The sequence below is a fragment of the Myodes glareolus genome, chromosome 15 (genome assembly GCF_982192425.1).
Source record: "Myodes glareolus chromosome 15, mMyoGla1.1, whole genome shotgun sequence".
NCBI lineage: Eukaryota > Metazoa > Chordata > Mammalia > Rodentia > Cricetidae > Myodes > Myodes glareolus.
This window is the reverse complement of record NC_142040.1, coordinates 49,229,344-49,248,955: the sequence shown is the minus strand read 5'-3', so window position 1 is coordinate 49,248,955 and position 19,612 is coordinate 49,229,344. Positions and strand designations below refer to the sequence as shown.

At 42.9% G+C, this 19,612-nt stretch overlaps 1 protein-coding gene across 5 annotated transcripts in view; it reads right to left on the bottom strand.

Annotated features, from left to right (window-relative positions):
- Fyb1 (FYN binding protein 1) overlaps window positions 1-19,612 on the bottom strand; it is a 132,971-nt gene that overhangs the window by 55,124 nt on the left and 58,235 nt on the right. The window lies entirely within an intron of this gene.

Sequence of the window (19,612 nt, the reverse complement as noted above, 5' to 3'; positions counted from 1 at the left end):
AGAAGTACATTTAATGAACACATTCTAATAGTCTGGCAGAGGGATTCTAGTTTCCAGTGCTCTTGAATAGAGCTCAGAGGTCTTGCTTAGGTCAGAGAGTTCTAGTGTAAGTGACCTGTAGACCTCACTGGGACACTCATCGACTTCATTTTCTCCTTTTGTAGAATAGAGATATCCCAGTCAGGTAACAGTAGCATCACTAATATGATAGAAGTATAAATTAAGGTATAAACATGTATTTTATGTATATTTTTCAAAATAACTAAAATAACCCAGAAATAACATTTTCCCATTATATTTTACTATACTAAAGATAACAAATCTCAAATTCTGGGACCACAGTTGGCAGCATACACATCAACTGAGAACTTATGAGAAAGGCCAGAGCTCAGGACTGTTGCATATCTACTGATGGGACTCTCGATGTTTGAGCCAGCAGCTTTGCCCTACAGGTTCTTGGGGGTAGATCAGCACACACATCGAGGTCTGGGCAGCAGTTCTGTAGCCACGGTGTTTTACTCAATGCTCAGCTCGAGAATGTCTGAGTCTACGGGAGAGAAGTAGCTTCATGACATGTCTGTGCTGCAAAAGCGTGTAACTGGCTACCTGAGTCTCTTCCTTCTTAAACATACCTACCCCCTTTTGATTCCCTGATTTTTTCAACTTCTATAATTTAATTTTACCTTTAGAATTTCATACGTGGATTTTGCATTTAAATTATTTTCACCCTTCCATCTTTTCGATTTCATGTATTATTACTGGGCATATTTGACGTCTGTGCATGGGAGGGTAGGTGCACACACGTGTGGAGGTCAGAGAATAACTTTCAGGGGTCAGTTTTCTTTGTAATACCATGAGCTCCAGGGATTGAACCCACATTGTCCGGCTTGCGTGCCAAGCCCTTTTACCCATGGGTCCATCTCACCAGCCCACCTTTGCACTCTTAATAATACAGTATCAACTGTTTTCTGATATTTTCACTTAGGATTTCATTCTCAGAGAGTCCCCCTGACCATCCCTTGCCCACCCTGTAAGTGACAAGGCATTTATGAGCATCTGTAACTGAAGTAAGAGAACTCAGGGATTGTGAGGCCTGGAAGTCGGTCCAGGATGCTATCCTGTTGGTAACTGGATGGATGAGGAAGTGACGGACTGGGTAGAGAGAGATGAGGAGGTGGGGAAGGTAGATGACTGAGGGATGGTAGAGTCCACGGACAGGAGAAAAATTGTTCTTCTTCGGATGTGCCTATCACTTTCATATGTTGGAATAGAACAAGACAGGTAGAGGGGAAATGATCCTTTGACCATGTGTGCTACCGTTTGTGTGACCGATGCCTGAAGACCGAATCACAGCACCCTAGGGCTGGAAGAGCTTATCACGATGCTGTTTTAGTAGTTCTTACGGTGTTTGGTACAAACAGTAGCATTGATTTTCCCTGGAGTCACCTTTCTGCCTCCGCATTGGACTTTGAAATACAGCGGAAGAAGATAATTTAGACTTAGGGACACTACAACATAGAATGATCCTTAAGAACATCCTCCATCCGTTCCAAAGATAAGAAATCCAAAGTAAGTCTGGCTAAGAGTAATGATTCACTCAGACACAAAGCCCAAATCACAAGTTCCATGATAGAATTCCGTTTTCCTTGTTTAAGTTTGAAGGGTTTTTTTTTTGTTTTGTTTGTTTTAGCATGCCTCAAAGCCAAAACTACTTCTTTCTAGTTTCTTTCAAAGCCCTTGTTGTTAAATATCTCCCTTTAGTGAGCTATTAGGTATCTCAGTGAGAAAGGAAACTATGAGATCAAGTAGAAAAGAAAATCAATAAGTAATATACTAAGGATAAATGCAAACAAAACTCTCTCTCTCTCTCTCTCTCTCTCTCTCTCTCTCTCTCTCCCCGTGTGTGTGTGTGAAGAGGAATATTGATTCAATAATAGTTACAGTCATATGTGTTGCTTGCTTATAGTTTGGTATGAGCCTGGGAACACTGGCTGACTCTGGGAGTAAGTAAGGCTTATCATTAATTTCCCAGGGGGAAAAATTGTTGCTGGTTCCACCTCTGGTTGTGAGAGGGGGAAAGGAAAGAGACTTTAAGTTAGGAAGAGAGACAGAATGGAACTTTACTACATTGACTGTTCAGCCTATGTTTTAAGATTTATTTTATTATTTACTTTTGTGTGTGTGTGTGTGTGTGTGTGTGCGCGCGCGCACGCGAGCACGTGTGCGTGTGCATGCGCGTGCTCACACACACACACACACACACACACACGCGCGTGTGGTACGGGTAGCAAGCAGAGCTGACTTAAGTTGCCACCATTCTGAAATGAGACTGTTTTGTGTGAAATGGAATAAGCAGGTTCTTGTGTACGTTGTGAGTGGTTTCTTTCCATCTCATTGGGAAACACCCTGTAATTTGTGGCTTATAACAGAGACGAGGCTGTGAACTTGAGTAGGATTGCTGTTCTAACTTCAAAACATGCTCAGCCATTTCTGTGCCTCCTACATCCAAGGTCCCTGCTGTGTATGATGTTTCTAGGAGGTTTTAGACAACACCATTTTAACTTCCAGTAACTTAAAAGATGCTGGTCAAGGAGGAGTCTCAAGCTTCACCTTAGTGGTTCTGATTTGTGACAGGGCAGCCCCAGCTTCTCAGGAAGTATTCAGAGCCCCATGTAGGTGTAGGGAAAAGGTTGCTGTTAGTGGGCTTGTGTGACAGTAAGCGCTGCCAGCTTCCAAGGCCAAGAGTTCAAGGGTTCTAAAATTTCTGCAGTGGACGCAGTTATGATGTACAAAGGGTACAGCGTGGTCGTGGTGTTCTACAACACTGAACAACTCCTTTTGTGTAGGAGATGCAGAGGTAAGGAGCGCTGCATGGCCAGGTGCAGGGGACAGATCAACATTGCTTCAAATAACGGCATCCGTTCTACGGGAGCTCACTCCGCTGCCCACAGCGGTGACTTCACGCTTGTCCTGGGAGAATCTCAAGTCATTCAGCACCTGTCCTAAGAACAGACTTGTAGGGAGCCACACTGCTGCTTCCGTGAATGGCATCATTCTCACCGGCAAAGCTAGACTTTTTTTTTTCAACGTAGCATTTTTTATTGATTCTCTAGGAACCCTGATCACATTCACTTCCCAGTTCTTCCATATCTGCCCCTGTGAACTACGACCCTCCCAAAAGTTAAAAATAGGAACTAAAAAATAAGGAAAAAAAACCCCAACAAGCCCAATTTGTGTTCCCTATATGCACATGGGAGCATGGTCCACCTCTCAGTGGCCAGCCCCTTTGATAGAGCTGAGTCCTTCGTCTCCCATTCCCCTGCCAGAAGCCGTGAGTTGTGGAGTGCTGCACTGTCTTACTGCCTGCCACCTGAGGCCATCACAACATCCAGGTCCATGCTGCCGAGGTCCAAATTCAGAGTTTAAAGTCCACTAAATATTTCAGCACCCTTTTCTCTGGATGATCAACACAGCCAGTCTTGAGGAGGATTGTCATGAGGGGTCTTACATCAGAAGTAGCAATCCTTAAAGGACTAAACTTTGTTCACCTCTCAAAACAGTCCCAAGTGGTGGGGGAGGAAACAAAGATTATAACATTAGAGTTTTTCAGAAATGAGGCCTGTCAGTAAAGTTAAAAGTAAAAGTAAAAATCGCAATGCAACTTCCTGATTTTTCTGAGTCAAGACGTCTCCAGTTCTAGTCTTCTGGTTCGACTCCTTCCTCAAGCCCATTTTAACCAAGGTGGTTTAAGCCGCTGAAGACAACAACTCATGGGTGAAGCGACAAACAGATTTTACCTCAAGAGGCTGGCACAGAATCTGATAGGCAAGAGGGCCTCCTAATTTCCAGAGGCAGTAGTTACGATCTCACCCAGGCGCTACATACCTGTGAAGGAAGCATCCTCACATCTGCCCTCGGCTCCTCTGACCTGTAAGAGGTCCTCTACTTCTGGACTTTGGGCCATGATAATGGAGGGATGTGGCTATTCGATGACTCTCATTATTTCCAGACAGTTTAGCATCGTTACACAGGGCTCTGCAGGCTGGAGACTAGACCCCTGTCTAGTTTCCTGAGGGCTGTGACTAGCCTCCCAAATTAATTGCCTTCATTCCTACCTTTTTACTATGGTGCTCCTGCCTACTGAGGGAGGCTTCTGTTTCCTTAGAGGAACTAGCACTCCTAAGAGATCTGTAAACATCTTTTCAAGGTACTGAGCTTTACTTCAGAGAGACTCTTTGGCAGTGGCCAAATTCAACTTTCTCCCTTTGAAAGTAAGAAGGTGATTAAAGAAGTTATTTGATTCAGTGTCTCCTGAAATTGATATGATTGGGCCTAGAATGGAATCACTCTTGATACTGAACTCAGTTGCATTCTCCAGTCTGGTAGCTGCGAGCTGATTAGATTCTGTCTGAGTAATCATTCTTACGCTGCTGGTTGCGATAGGACCAGGGCATCATTCAGAAAGAAAGGAGTTTATTTTTTCCTCCCAGTGAGTTTACAGACCTTGCAATTGGTGTGCTTTACATTTTAAACTTGAAATGTGATATTTGACAGATTGGCTTTTCAGCGTCAAATCTGGAGCCTTCTGCCTTGTGAGCCTGGTGAGCCTGGGTTGGAAGAGCCCGCGCCTTGCAGCTTTCTCTCTGAACAGCTCCGCACAGCTGTCAGAGGCTACAGCAAGAACCACTTCCTGCTTTACCTGGGGACAATCTCTCTGCAAGGTTGTTCTCAGCTTCCCCATCACAAGCAAATGTAAGATTAAGAACGATGACTCCAAGTTCCCTTTTGGGCTTCTGCTCAGAACAGCCAAAGGGCTTTCCCAGCAAATGTAAGCCATTTGTCTCTGGTGAGCTTGAACTGTAAGCATTATCCATGTAAGCATTATCCATCAGTCTGCATAATTCCCCTGTGTTATTAACCCTAACGTTGTTCCGAGGGACACTGGTCCTCTGGAGGTATTTTGGAGAGAAAGACAAAGGTAAAGACAAAGTCCGATGGGCAGCTGTGATCTGGAGATGACTGCAAACAGCACTGTCACTTCGATATTCACAGTCTCAGTACAGTCATAGTTTTGTTTGTCTGAAATGAAGTCTCTGAAGTCTCCACTATCCAGGCTGCCCTGGACTTTCTGCAAAGCCCAGGCTGGCACTGACCTCACAAGATCCTCCTGCCTCAGGCTCCCAAGTACTGGCACTTCAGGTGTGTGCCACCACACAGAACCCATCAGTTCTATCTTAAAAAGGTTATAATAATAAAAAAAAATCACCTCAGCTTATCCTGGGATTTTCCAAGTGTATTTTCCTTACAGACATTTCTTTGCGCAGGTATTCCTACAATAATCTTTCAGAGTTTTATTTAAGTTTTTGTGGTGGGGGAGCTCTTTTGCGTACATGTATGTTTGTGTACCACAGGAACGCCTGGTGCCTATAGAAGTCAGAAGAGGTCATTGAGCCCTCTGGAACTGTAGTTATGGATGGTTGTGAGCTAGCATATGGGTGCTGAGACTCGAACCTGGGCCCTCTACAATAACAAGGGCTCTAAATTGCTGAGACACCTCTTATCACCTCCTCCTGCAAACATCTTAATTTTGAGATAAGAACTAACACTTTTTTTTTTTGAGTGTGTATCAAATGTCTTACAGTGTTTTAACAACTTATGGGCACGAAGTTTTTCAAGGACCAGGTATGGTAATATAAACGTAGATTCCACAAACACACCCAGGGTTTAGTCTCATTCTAGAACTCAGATAAGTCACACAATCTTCAAGCTTTGGTATCTTTGGTGCCAACTGGAGAGAATTGGAATAGCCTATGGTATGGTGTGGGTGGGACAGACGACCAGAATTAGCTGTCAACTCCAAATACAGTGGAAAACTATGAGTAATGTTTAAACTTTCACCCGCAACAACATGAAGATAAGCAGGAAGTGCCGCCATCGTGTTTCTTGTAACGAAGTTCATTTTTTTAAATATATATTTATTTATTTATTATGTATTACAATATTCTGTCTGTGTGTATGTCTGCAGACCAGAAGAGGGCACCAGACCTCATTACAGATGGTTGTGAGCCACCATGTGGTTGCCGGGAATTGAACTCAGGACCTTTGGAAGAGCAGGCAACGCTCTTAACCTCTGAGCCATCTCTCCAGCCCATGAAGTTCATTTTTAAAGCGTTGAAAGAATGCCAGCCTGGAAATTTACCCTTGGCTGTATTAAAATAGTTTTTCCTTCAAAATTTTATTTCATTTATTATACTTTGGTTTTGAGATAGGGTCTAACATTATAGCCATAGTTGGGTATAAATTCACTCTGGGTACTAGGATGGCTTCCACATCACTGAAATCCACCTGCTTCTGTCTCCTAAGTGCCGGGACTAAAGGCATGGACACCCACACCTGGCCTGTTCTACATGAGAATGTTGTAGTATGTTTTCTTTTCTTTTGTAAGTTTTCTGTTGATTCGATTAAAACCTAATTACATGATTTCCTCCCTCTTCTTTATAACCTCATGCTTGTCCTATGTATCCCCTTCCCAAGTTCATGAGACATTCTTTCTTTAGCCATTGCTGTTGTTGCAGTCATTTTTGACAGGGACCTGAACATTTTCTGACTCTCCTAGGAGTGCCTTTGTTTTGATAAATATAACCTCTTATAGGACACATAGAAAATTGGCTAGGTTTTTTTTTTCTCCTCAGCCTTGGCTCTTGTAGAATTGATTTGTGTGTAGTGTTCTGTGCAGAGAAGACTATTCTCTCACTAGCTACTGAGAGCCTTTGTTAATCGAATAAGAAACTTAGGGTTCTATTCAACTTAGACAAGTCCTTGCTTATCGAATCTCTCCAAAACCTTATGAAGTAAGGTATTTGTATTATTGGTTTTATTTTAGGTGAGAAAATGAATGTATTCATTTGTCCCACGTTTGACAGCTTCTCAGGGTAGAACTGGGTTCTGAACCCAGACAGTCTGGTGTCTGGACACTGTGTCCTTCTCCCATAAGGTAGCTGAACAGTGGATTCTGTTTGGGTTCCTCGCTAGGTTCAAGAAGCAGAGGGTAGGGTAAGGGAGCAAAAACAAGGTGAGATCTGAGACCTTCCTTTCTATTTTCAGGAAGGAAGTAAAGAGGGCTTATCTTTGTAGTAGCTTCTCAAGCCTCACTTGCTTCTCCCGAGGAGACTCTAAGGTACACAAAAACTCCCCTCCAAGCCGCCCACTCTCCCCAAACACTTGAGTAGGCGCAGCTTTTCTCTGCAGTTCCTTTCCTTCTTCTCCCCTCCCTCCCTTGGCTGGTGTGCCACCCAGTCTCTGCACTCAGCAGAGGCTTCCACTCCAATAACAAGGCTTCCCTCCATGTTCTAGGACTGTCTGAGACTTTAAGTCCTCAATGCCCTGTGCTGTTTGTGCTTTATCCCCATTACGTGACAGTCGAAATGCTGGTTTATTTATCTGTGGTTCTTGTTAGGTGGGATGTGTTAGGAAGGCAGCAAGCCATTCATCCTACCTCTGGTGGTCTCTAGGATCTAACATAGTACCTAACACGTTCTTGGTACTTGATCGGTATTTGTTGCCACCCCCGGCTACATCTTTTCCACGCTCGCTCATTACATGCAAAATAATCATTCTTTCCATACAAGTTCCTTCTTTCTGATGCTTGATAGACTCTAGGATCCTGCTGGGAGAAGTGAGGCTGGTGTTTCCCTTTGAGGACTGCTTCCCTGCCCGTTTCGTGTCCGGGTGTCTGTCATCCCTCTACTACCCATAACTAACTTCACTCTCCTTCCTTTCTTCTCATCCTTCTATGTACGCAGGGGTTCCTGGAAATGACACCATCATGGGCATCTACATTGTGTTGGTGGATTCTCAGCGAAGTCTGTACTGGGAAAACGAGCAGACTCAGAAGACTGTGTGGACAGAACCCCCACTGTCACCACAATAGCCCAGCCAGTTATCCTGACTTTTAAGAGGCAGAAAGCAGTTCAGATGGAAGAAGACAGGTGAATGTCAAAGATGTAGTTGCTGTGGTAGTCGGTATGGAGCGGTGAAAAGCTTCCTCTAAGGGATGCTGGTCTAGGCAAAACTGACTGCAGTGGGGCAGGTGATAGCTTGAGAGGGTACCATTGGCTTTCTGCCCTTCTTGTTCCTCCTCCTTTTATCATTTTATAATAAACCCCTTTACTGACACTATTTTATGGAGCCTCTACTGCTCCACATTTTTCTTGTTTTTAGTATTTTTTTCAGCACTTAAATAAATGACTCTTTCCATATACATGTCTGGAACTGAAGTTGGGGTGTTGGCTCACTGGGTGACTGAGGTTCCTTTGTTCATCTCATATCTTGCAGGGCCTCAGGAAAAACTTGGGGGTGAGTAGGGCATGGTTCTAACTCACAATAGATTTGGTTTATCTGTAGATACAAATAACGCGGTTCAGAATGTACTGTGATGGTTATAGGGGGAGATGCCAATGCAGTTTTAGAAATATATGGACAGAGGCAGCTGGAGGTCACTTATCATTGCTGTTTCCGAGATGGTGAAAGAAACAGTCTGGTGTCTGAGCTGCCTACAGTACAGTCACATGTGAACTATTTAAACTGTGGTGAGTTTAACTTTAAAAAAAAATTCAAGGCAGAATTATCTTTTTAGGAAGAAGGAAACAAGATACCCCAAAGCCTGTCTCTATGCAAACCAGGTGACAAAGTATACTTAGAGAGGTCACAGCATCTGTGGTTGCAGGTTTGGTTACTGTCAGACCCATATACTGGAGGGGCTGTACACAGTGTCCTTGGTCACAGGAGAAGCAAGCAAGATATGCCCTGGATCTTTAGGAAGCATCTTAAGGATGCTCAGCTCTGTTGGGAAGCTTGGTGAAGCCCTAGCATGATGAGAGAATGAACACTGCCCAGTGTCCTCCCTGCTTCTGCAGGAGGCTGCTGGATGCTGGCCAGCTCTCTGGGACTTAAATTGGTCAGGATCTACAAGAAGTTCTGTAACAATTCATACCAATGTGTGATATATAGGCCCGTCTTTATCCTCGTTCTTTACCCTCCCATTCTTATTTAGCCCAAGGTATAACAAAGGAAAACGTGGTTTTAAGATAGTGCCAAACAAGCGATTTTTATATTATAAAATATAAGCATCACATGCCATTTAAAGAGAAACTAATTGGAGATTTACAAAATGATTAGATGTTGTGTGCATAAGAATCTCCTAGTGGGGCTGAAGAGATGGCGCAGGTGTTAAGAGCATTGGCTGCTCTTCCAGAGGAAGGACCTGGACTCACTTCCCAGCACCCAGTGGTGGTTCACAACAATCTGCAACTCTAGTGCTAGGGAGCCTACCACCCTCTTCTGGTCCCCATGGGCATCAGACATACAAGCATACATGCAGGTAAAAATGTCCATATACAAAAACAAACAAACAAACAAACAAGCAAATAGAACTTAAGTAACAATAAAGCATTATTTCTCAGAAAAGACATTGAAAATGGAGATGCTTAGATCCCAGGTAAGGAACTGAGGAAGGCAGCTTCATGGAGTTAGAAAAAGAGCTGGGGTCTCCATTTTTGAAAATGGCAAAGCCAGTCTGATGGAGGGGGTCTGTGGGTCACACGGGAGAAGTGCTGCCCCGAGGATCAACAGCTAAAAACAAAAATTCGTGATAGCTACCAAGTGAGGTGAAAAAAGGTTCCTTTTCCTAACTGCAAATTAAATTATATTTAATAACTTATAGGGCACATTTTGTTCTTTGAAAGAGCAGCAGATTATTACAAGTTGATATTCTAGGCAAATTTTGAGAAAATAATCAGAAAATGCAATCATATTTTCCACAAAATTACTTAATAGTTAGTTGCCAGATTTTCAAGGTGAATTACAAGTCAGCCAAATGAGAGATGGAGCCTGAAACATCCTTCACTGTTGTATTTGGGACAGAACAGCAAAAATCTGATACGATGAACAACTCAATTACATTAATCCAAACAGTGTTTGATATGTTTTCTTCTACAAGAGGGTATATTTTCCTTAATAAATTCAGTAAGGTTATATGTTTGAATCAGTTAGAACTGTTACAATGTGAACTTGCGAAGACACAGTTAAATGGTTTGTTTTGATGAGTTTCAACATGAAAATACTAGACTCCTAGATCACACTCACAGATTACAGAGACCCTTATTTTCCTGCCTTTTTGAGAAAAAATTCCCCTAAGGATTTTTACCTTGGATGACAGTCTGTTTGGGGGAAAGAGCAATTTTACATTTCTAGAAGAGGCTAAATATGCTCCCGATATTGAAAACCGAGTTTTCATTAATACTGTTCATTGTATCAAGATGTCGAAGGATTTCCCATCAGTTTGCTAGCTTGGCATAAAAATTCTCTTCAGCAATGTATGTTTTTCTTGATGATTATCCTTTCCCCTGATTTCTTTCAATGACATAACAGAGAAAGTGAATATTTCCAAGCTAGGCCCTCTCAAAATAAGAGATGAAAAAATATCTGTTCTGACCTAGTTAAACACACACTATCTTTTAATATCAAACAAGAATTAACCTCTGTCCAATGTGCATCTTTGGATAGTGACGTATTCATTTCCCCCCTCTAAGTTTAAAGTACTTTAAGTAAAATCAACTGTGGCTCCGCTTCAGTTGACTTTGATGTTAGCTGCTATGCTGTGTTTGGACTTTAAATACGGAGCTCAGTCAAAATTCTTCTTGGAAAATACCTGACTGCTAAGACTCCAACTAATGAGGCCCTTGAAGGAACATAAAGCTCTTTTTGTTGTTTTGGTTTTGTCCTAGAACTCACGATGTAGACCAGGCTGGCCTCCGACTCACAGAGATCCAGCTGCCTCTGTCCCTCAAGTGCTGGGATTAAAGGTCTGCATCATTGTGCCCACACCTAGTGACACAAAGTTCTCTCTTTAGACATTGTCAGTTACTGTGGAAAGGGACATTATTTACTATGCCAAGATGGTCTTTGTCCTGTGACATAGTTCAAGCGAAACCTTAGATCAGCAATGAGCTCCATAGGACGACTGCCTTGCCTGTCACTCAGTGCAAACTTTACGTTGGGATCTACTTGTTACACACATGCTTTTTCCACACATGAGCCCAACCTTAGATGTTGTCTTCCTTCTCTCCACACTGAGGAAAAAGCAGAACTTAGGGCCTCACACATGTTAGGCAAGTAGGTGTTTTACCATTGAGCAGTATCACAGCTTTGAGGGGATTATTTCCCTATAATACATGAAGTATTTGTCTGTTGTTAATGCTTTAAAAAGTTAAATATCGTGCAACCAAAGTCCAGATAGCTGATTATAAATTTCTAGTAAAAGTGGCTGGTGGAGCTGTATTGCTGAGGCATAACCTGTTTGTGCTCGGGCTCTAGAAACAATAGGTAAGGCAGATAACTATAAACACACACATTCACACTCACATTTACACACCCATGCACACACACAATTACGTTGCTACCAATGCTTTGAGTCTGTATGAAGTGTCAGGAAGGACCCTAGGTGCTTTTTCTAGATATTGTTTAACCATCATAATACTATATATCACAGAAAATTTTATTTCCCCAAACATGACAAAAGGAGATTTAAAGAGGCCATGTACTTCTCCCAGGGTCTGGCAGTGAGTGGTGCAGATTTTACTGGCCCTTGTCTCTCGCAACACAATATCCTCGGGTCTCTCTGATGAGAAATGATTGTGGAAAAAATGATTGTGAAATCTGCATATTCAAAGTAAAAACGTGCACCCATCTCTATAAGACAACTTCCATTTGATAGGTAGATGTTCACAGAGCTGTCTACTTCACAGCTATCAACTTCACAGCTTAGAAAAATATAGCAACAAGCTTGAAAAAAGTTGTTTTTTTATAGTGCCACCTCCATCTTCTCCTTTTACTGTGAGGCACACAAGCACTGGGACCTATCTGCACCATCAAAGTCTGAGAGTGCCTTCCTTCAAACCTGCTTATCTTTGTTTCTAGTCAAAGGGTGCCACAAAAGGAAAGGGACTCTTTGTCTCATTAAATCATCAGCTGTCTGACTTTGTTTTCTATTGGCTCACTTTTTTTTAAAAAAAAAGGGCCATATAAACGTAGATCTCTTTTAAAGATTAGGTGCTTGATATATGAAAATCATTGAGGGATAAAACGAACATTGTTGACAAAGGGTGAATTACTAAGAAACCTGAGTCACTACACTTGGGGCCCTGATCAGAATCTGGGTATGGCCACCAATGTTTTTACTCTTTTAGCTCTTTTTGTTGATGATAGGTTGGTCAGATGGGAAGAGCTCTCCTTAAACAAGGGTATCTCCCAAAGGAACAAAGGTGTGTGTGTGTGTGTGTGTGTGTGTGTGTGAACAGTTATCAACATAGCAGCACCTCTTACACTAATATGTGATTATTCTTATTTTCAAGGTCAATGTTCTTAGCACCTCCATTTATTTCTTTGCTTTGAATACTTCTTTGAATACCACCAACAATACTAAATACAAGTGGCTTTGTTTTTGCAGTTTGTTTGATGAATAATCATCATATTGGCTATGTAAAAAAATCATTGTGCAGGCAAACTTTAAGACCACTGCATAGTAGAAACGGGGGAATAACAAAGATGGAGGGACCAGAGAAGAGAAGAAAGAAGAAAGACTGATAAGAGGGCCAAGGGTTCTTGGTGACTGACATGCTAGTCCTCTTGTCCAGGCTGCCAGGCAGTTGGAGCTGACATTTCAATCACCAACTATTTAAATGAGAACCTGGGCTCTCTAAGGGCTCCACGCTCCTTCAGAGAACTTGGGGAGCTCTGTGCAGTCTGGAAACTGAAGGACTTTTCAGATACTGGTGCTCTGCCACCACAGTGTTTCAAGCTATGCCACCCTAGGTGTTATAATATTTGAATAGTACCTTTGTACTTGCTCTAGCTAAGCAAATGTTTAAGACCAGGCACAAAGCAGTACCTGTTTGCTCAAATACATTGCTCACTCATTTGCGTGTTCTGATGTAAACACCAACTTCTAGTATCCTGTTTCAGGGCTATTTTGTCATGTCTTTGGTCTGAGAAAAACACCCGTGGCTCAGAAACTCTTCCTCTCCCCAGCCCCTCACTTCCCTCATCCCACTGTTACCAGGAACCTGATCTCAGTAAGAACTCCTACCCCTGTGTTCGCCCTAGACCTCCACTCCCTGTGTGCACCTTAGACCCCCAACCCTGTGTCCTCCCTAGACCCTCAACCCTTATGTCCACCCTAGACCTCCAGCCCCTGTGCCCACCCGAGATCCTTTCAACTCGGAATGCGGGGGTATTTTAAGGGCAGCTTTCAGTCAGCACTGGAAAGACTAAAGCCCAGTTTTGAAGTTTTGTTTTTACTTCTCAGTGGATGACATGACATAGCCACCATCCGTTGGAACCTCAATCCACCTTTGCTGTCTTTCTCTTGTCGGTGTTTTCTTGTTTTGTTTTTTATCTTCTGTTTTCCATTTAGGGTTCACAGGGACCAGGAAGTCTTGCCAAAGACCTTGCTAGGTGAGGGCCACCTTGTTACAGTTTAACTCAGGAAAGAACACGTAAGGCTTCAAGTCCCAGGTCTGGTAGCAGAAGGCTGCTTTCTAACATTCTTGCTTTTTAAATGATGTTTAGTCATTTAGGACTAAAAGTAGAAAAAAGAATAAAATAGCCTGCTTGTTACATCACTTCGGGACAGCTCCTGCCTGTTCTTGTGTTTAGATGAATCACATTCTCCCAGATATGTCCTGTCCATCAGACATCCATTTCTAGCAAAATAACAAGTACTGATAACAACACAAAATAAACCACTTCCCCTTTGGCCATCCTTTCCCGTCTGCTCCTCCTGGGGGAAGGGGCCTTGAAGTAAAAAACACGTGCTTGAGTCCAAAAAAGGCAAAGAACATGTTTTCTCTTTCTTTGTTTCTTTGTTTCTTCCTTCCTTCCTTCCTTCCTTCCTTCCTTCCTTCCTTCCTTCCTTCCTCCCTCCCTCCCTCCCTCCCTTCCTTCCTTTTCTTTTCTTTTTTTCTCTGCTGAAAAGAATGGGTCAAGCAAATGCAGAAAGGGAAAGAGAAGTGAACCATAGGAAGAGGTTGAAGTCTGTTCTAAAAGCCGCCGCTGACTGTGAAGAACAGAGGTAGCACTATCCCACCCACGCTTATGTTCAACATTAATGCCTCTGGTCCCTGAAACCTTCCATACAATCTGTCCTGCGTGCAACTGCTTGCAAGAATTAGGCTGCAGTGAAAACTGCGGACTCGGCCTGCACTCCTGCTTTGTTGTGGCAGCATGCAACCCGGGGCAAGGAAGAGATGCTCTCTAGATTTAAGCAAGTTAGGAGAAGCAGGGACAGACTCTGGGATCGCCCTGGAGAAACTGAGCCTCTCGCTCCTGCACGAATTAGCACAGAGCAGTAGCTATTGCTATCAATGCCCAGGTGGTGCTTGGAATCCATTTATTCAGATTTTAAGGAGCACCGGAACACAGCTCAAACTTCAGCCTCTTTTATTTACAAGCCACACGAACAAAATTTTCTGTTTCCTCAGTGAGGAACTCAGCAACCTGTTGAGCTTTCACGTCGCCACAAAATTCAGTCATGGTGAGCAGAGTTCAGCTCCGCTCATAGTTGGGGGGCCCACAAAGGCCTGTTCTTCAGCTCCAAGGGATCTGATGCCCTCCTCTGGCCTCCACAGGCACCCGTGTGCATACACACTCACACAGAGTCACACGCTCGTGCATGAACTCACGTGTGCATACATATACAAAATAAAATGACATCTTTTTTAAAAAGAAAGATAACTGGTCAAGGAATAAGTCATGGTCATAGTTATATGTGTGGAAATAAAGACATGCACACATACAAATGCTTTGTGTGTGTGTGTGTGTGTGTGTGTGTGTGTGTGTGTATGTGTGTGTAGATGAACTGGAAGCTAGGAGGATCTGGACAACAGGCAGAAGACATTCCCGGAGAAGCTTCCATCTAGATCCTCAGTCACTGAAATCACTTGCGGTAGCTCTCCCTCTTCAAGGTGACAACTTGGGAGGGAGCTATGGGTTCCTGCAGGACAGTTAGTCAGCCACTGAGGAGGAACTCCTGTCCACTGAATCTAGGTTTCTTTCTCGTTCTAGTATAGCTGAGCTCCATCTAGTGAGCATAAAGTCAGCAGATCTTGGTCTGCAGTGTTTGTCTGTGGGCCTTCATTGTTTGTGTGAAGGGGAGTGTTTTAGTGTGTGGTCACACTAGTCGTGTTGTCTCACAAGGTGATTCTGAAAATCAATCGAGCCTGCTCACTTTCCTGAGAATTAAAAGAAACTCGGGTCAAGAGTCGAGAGGGCTTAGGCTGGGTGTGGCGGTGCATACCTTTAATCCCAGCACTCGGGAGGTAGAAGCAAGAGGATCTCTGTGAGTTCGAGGCCAGCCTGGTCTATGTAGTGAGCTCCAGGACAGCTAGGACCACAGAGAGAGACCTTGTCTCAAAATGAATTGAGAGCGGTGTTCTGTGTGTCTCCCTAGCTCCCTGGCCCTATGCCACCCGTGGAGAAGCCTGTGCAGTGCCCAGGAGAGCTGAAGAGCTGCAGTGTGCATCAGTACTGGCAGCTGCAGAGACACAACCGCTGCCTTCAGCACAGTGGCTGCTTCCACAATGCAGCTCCTTTCTTTGGGGTAAGAAAAACCTCATATGGTTTGGGGTTCAGATTTTTTTTTCTGTAACCAGATGTCGCCTGTTCGGTTACATTTTGCTGATAGTATCTATTGCTACTGGGGCTGTAGCTGGGGTTTTCCACCTTTGACATGCCAGACAGCATTAAACATCATCCCCTGTTTGCCTTTGGAGACAATAAAAACAAAATAGAAAATTGTTTCTTTTCTGTTTACCAGCAGTTTTAATAACAGATTCGCCAAGTTTTTGAACTTTTTTTCTGCTTTATCTCTCATCTATTGGAAAAATACATAATCTAGTGTTCTAGAAAGTTCCCGGAACTTTGGTATAATTATCATGTTTATGCTTTCTACGAAAGGATAGAAAATTTCCAGCGAATTTTGAGAAATCAGGTAGCTAGATTTCCGTTCCTGGGGCAGGGCATGCTTTTGTTCTTCCAACAGCTGCAGTTAATCATTCCTTTTTAGAAGCCAGCTTCATTTTGTTTTCAAAATACAAAACATATGCACAAAGATGTGATGTTGGCCTATGAATCCATCATCTCAGAAATTGTTTGAATCAAGGCAGAGAGACAACGGAGCCTTTAATACCATTTACATAGAGTCTACAAGTCAAACTCTATTTGAAAACGTCTGTTTAAGTTGGCCTGGAGATTGTTTTAGCGGACTGTGTGATAGAAGATATCGCCTGTCCAGGGATTATGTAACACACACACATCTGTCTGGGATTCCTAGCTAGTTGTTTTGGTTGAGTTGGGTACACACATCAAAACTAAGTTGGGAAGAGCGTTTTATATTTCATTATCAGATGCATACTCCGTTTTTTATCAGCTTCAGAGATTAAATGTTGGACCTCACTTACTCTGAGTGAAAAGTTTTCCTTTGAGCTATAACTATATCATTTTCATGCCTAGCTGAATTTGTATTTGATTCTTGAACTTTCTTTTCGATTTTCTGTCTTCCATGAGAAAATAAAAATGTCACTTTAATGCTTTTGAAATTTTAAGGATTACCTGAATTTGGTCAAACCTGGAATAGACTAAGAATCATCTCTTAGTATATTTCACACTTCAAAGGTAAGTCAACCATGGGAAAAGCATTCATTTAAGTCACAACTGGTCAATGTTCATGACATTTCACAAGTGTGATTAATGTTGACATAGTGCCAGTTATTTTGGTACTATTTCCATCTATCATCAAAGCTCGGAAAAGCACCAATTTCAGCCTTTGGACCATAGGAAGAGGTTTTACAATGTGCAAGCATGTTGCCATAACATTTTATAGGTATTTCTGTTTCATAAATGAGAAAAGTGATAGTCTCTTCCGTACAGGGTGGATATCACTCTAAGAAAACCTTTCCCTGTGAATTAATGGGCATGTGCAGACTATTGAGCCAAGACAGTGCTAGAAGAATAACTGAGATGGGAGTAGGGAGAATTTTGAAGGTCAAATTCAGGACCACGCAAAAAAACAGGAACCTAAATATACCATGGACAACATGGCCTAGGCGCCAAAGGAAATGACTTCACTTCTCCACAAGTGGCTCTCTTCTTTTCTTGATCACTCTGTCAATTCTTGCTGTATTTGTTTTTCTCAAATTATAACCTGGTTGGCTGGTCAAATGAGGACCTTCCTCAAAGCATTTGCAGGATGGTCATCAGTACTGGGAGTATTGTCTGAGTGTCCATGGTCAGTGAGAGTAGTTTACAGGTATGGTATCAGGCTCCAGGGAAGCACTCATTAGTTTCCTTTCTGCCTGTTTAACTCACGAATGACTGGATGGTTGGTCCCTGTGGATTCCTAGAGTAGGGTATTTTAAGCTGGTACGAAATGATGAGGGAGGGGAGCTACAGGATATATTTCCTCTAATTCTCAAATAAAAAATAGTTAAAAAAAGAAAGAAAAGAAAAAAAGTAAGAAAGACATCTACTTACTGGTTAGCCACCTTGGAAGGAAGAAAAAAATAACCTCATACAAAACTTTAAGAAGTTGTTGAGTAAGGAAATAAAGAGAGAGTTCTCAGGCTAAGCAAAGCTCCTGATTTGTTCTCTGGGTTCAGAAGCATCTTATCGGTGGAAGAGAGTGACTCTTGTGAATTCTCACAAGAACATTTCACTTCAAAAGGTAAGCAAATAGCCTGGGTAAGGTCAAGAGAAATTCTCAACAGAGACGCCCTAAATACCAAAAAAGAATTGACAGTTAATGCTGACTGTATAATGCCTGGGACAGAACACTCAGCAAGAGCTCAGAGAAGAGCAGGATCTGTGTCTTCAGCAAGGGCTGCCCTCAAATCCCAAACAGTTTTCCAACACTAAGGAGAACAGTATTTAAAGCAATTCTTAGACCTCAAAGCATAGTTTGAGGGGAGAATAGGTTTATCACCCTGGACTAGAGCTTCTAGATTTTCCCATCATGCATCTGCCAAATCATAAACGATGGTGAGATCCCTGTGAGTATGGAAATATAGAACTCTGGAAGAACCCAAGAATAACAGAGGGCCACTATCTCTAGGAAATAATTGATGATCGAATGATGAACAGACATGGCCTAGCTGAATATCCGTACTTCCAGGACAGAGATTTCTCTGATAATTCTGACAGAAAACAAGTAAGTCTCAAAGGGGTAAACTCAGGATAGCCTCAGACTTTCCCAGAGAAAAATTTGCTGGCAGAAATTGAAAACAGAGGCTGTAAATGCTTGCTGTAATGTAGAGAGTTTGGATTTTACAAAGCCCAGTAATGTTGTTGGGATATAAACATCCGTGGAATAGTTTGCTCAAGAGAACAGGGTTTACACTGAGGATCAGAGGAGAGATGTCTAGAACTCAGTGAGGGAAGACCAAGCATAGGGTAGCACAGGTCTGACCAAGGACTGTGCATTGAAGGGAGCCTTTTTGAAGCATTTATATTAAGGAGTTATACCCAGGTGAGCTGACTGACTGGTTAACAGTAGATACTTCCTCAAGGGTTGCAACCTAGGATAGAAGAAAGGACCAGGCATCTTCTGAAAGACAGATTTCCCAGAGACAAGAAGGGTGAGAGAACTGACGTTAAGCATGGACTCCAGTCTCAAAGGATGTAAACATCTGGAGAATAAGAGCCTAGCTCAATTTGTGGAAGGCCTCATTGCCTCCTCAGGCTGACCCACACAGCTGAGTGAGTTCTCATTCGTGCACACACTGCACACACATCCCGGGCTAGTGCCCAGGGATAGTCCGCTGAGACATCCTTGGATTTACTCTAGGTAAACCTCATTCCAACTTCCAAGTGTACAGTGGCATAGCTAACTGTGAAGAAACTTGGCTCTCTGGAAGACTATTGACCCTCAAGTCTTTAAGATGCATTTGAGCCTTGGATCCCTGTCTTTATAATGGCCTGCAGCAATGTTGTGGGAAATCCTGCTAGGCACTGAGATGAATCATTTTTCCATTTATAAAAATCCAGTAAGGTCATATTACAAAAGAACATGTAAAGGGATAATGATGCACCAGAAGGGGGTGGTGATAGCCCTGGGATCTGTGGAGGAAATTCTCACCTTCTCCAAAAATAGGTCACTAGCTGCTGACATAGCCCTTCGTGTTTCCCCCTTAAGCCACTATGGGTGGGGGCTCTCCAGCTGAACTCCGTTCCAACCACAGCCCAAGTTCTTTCCCAGATTGCTTTTAGGTTTATTCATTTCATTTTGTGAGTGGTTTGCCTTCATATATGTCTGTCCACCACATGTGTGCCTGATGCTCATTTTGCTCTTCTGAGCGAAGCGAATAGGATCCCTGGAACTGAAATGGCAGATGGTGTGAGCTGCCAAATGGGTGCTGGGGACCAAACCCAGGTCCTCCACGAGAGCAATGGGTATTTGTACCCCCTGAGTTTTCGTCTCCTTATTCCCCACCCCAACTCTTCTTGATGTCAAGTTCCTGGCAGCTGGATTAGTTGGAGCACACATACAAATGAGGAGGGGGCA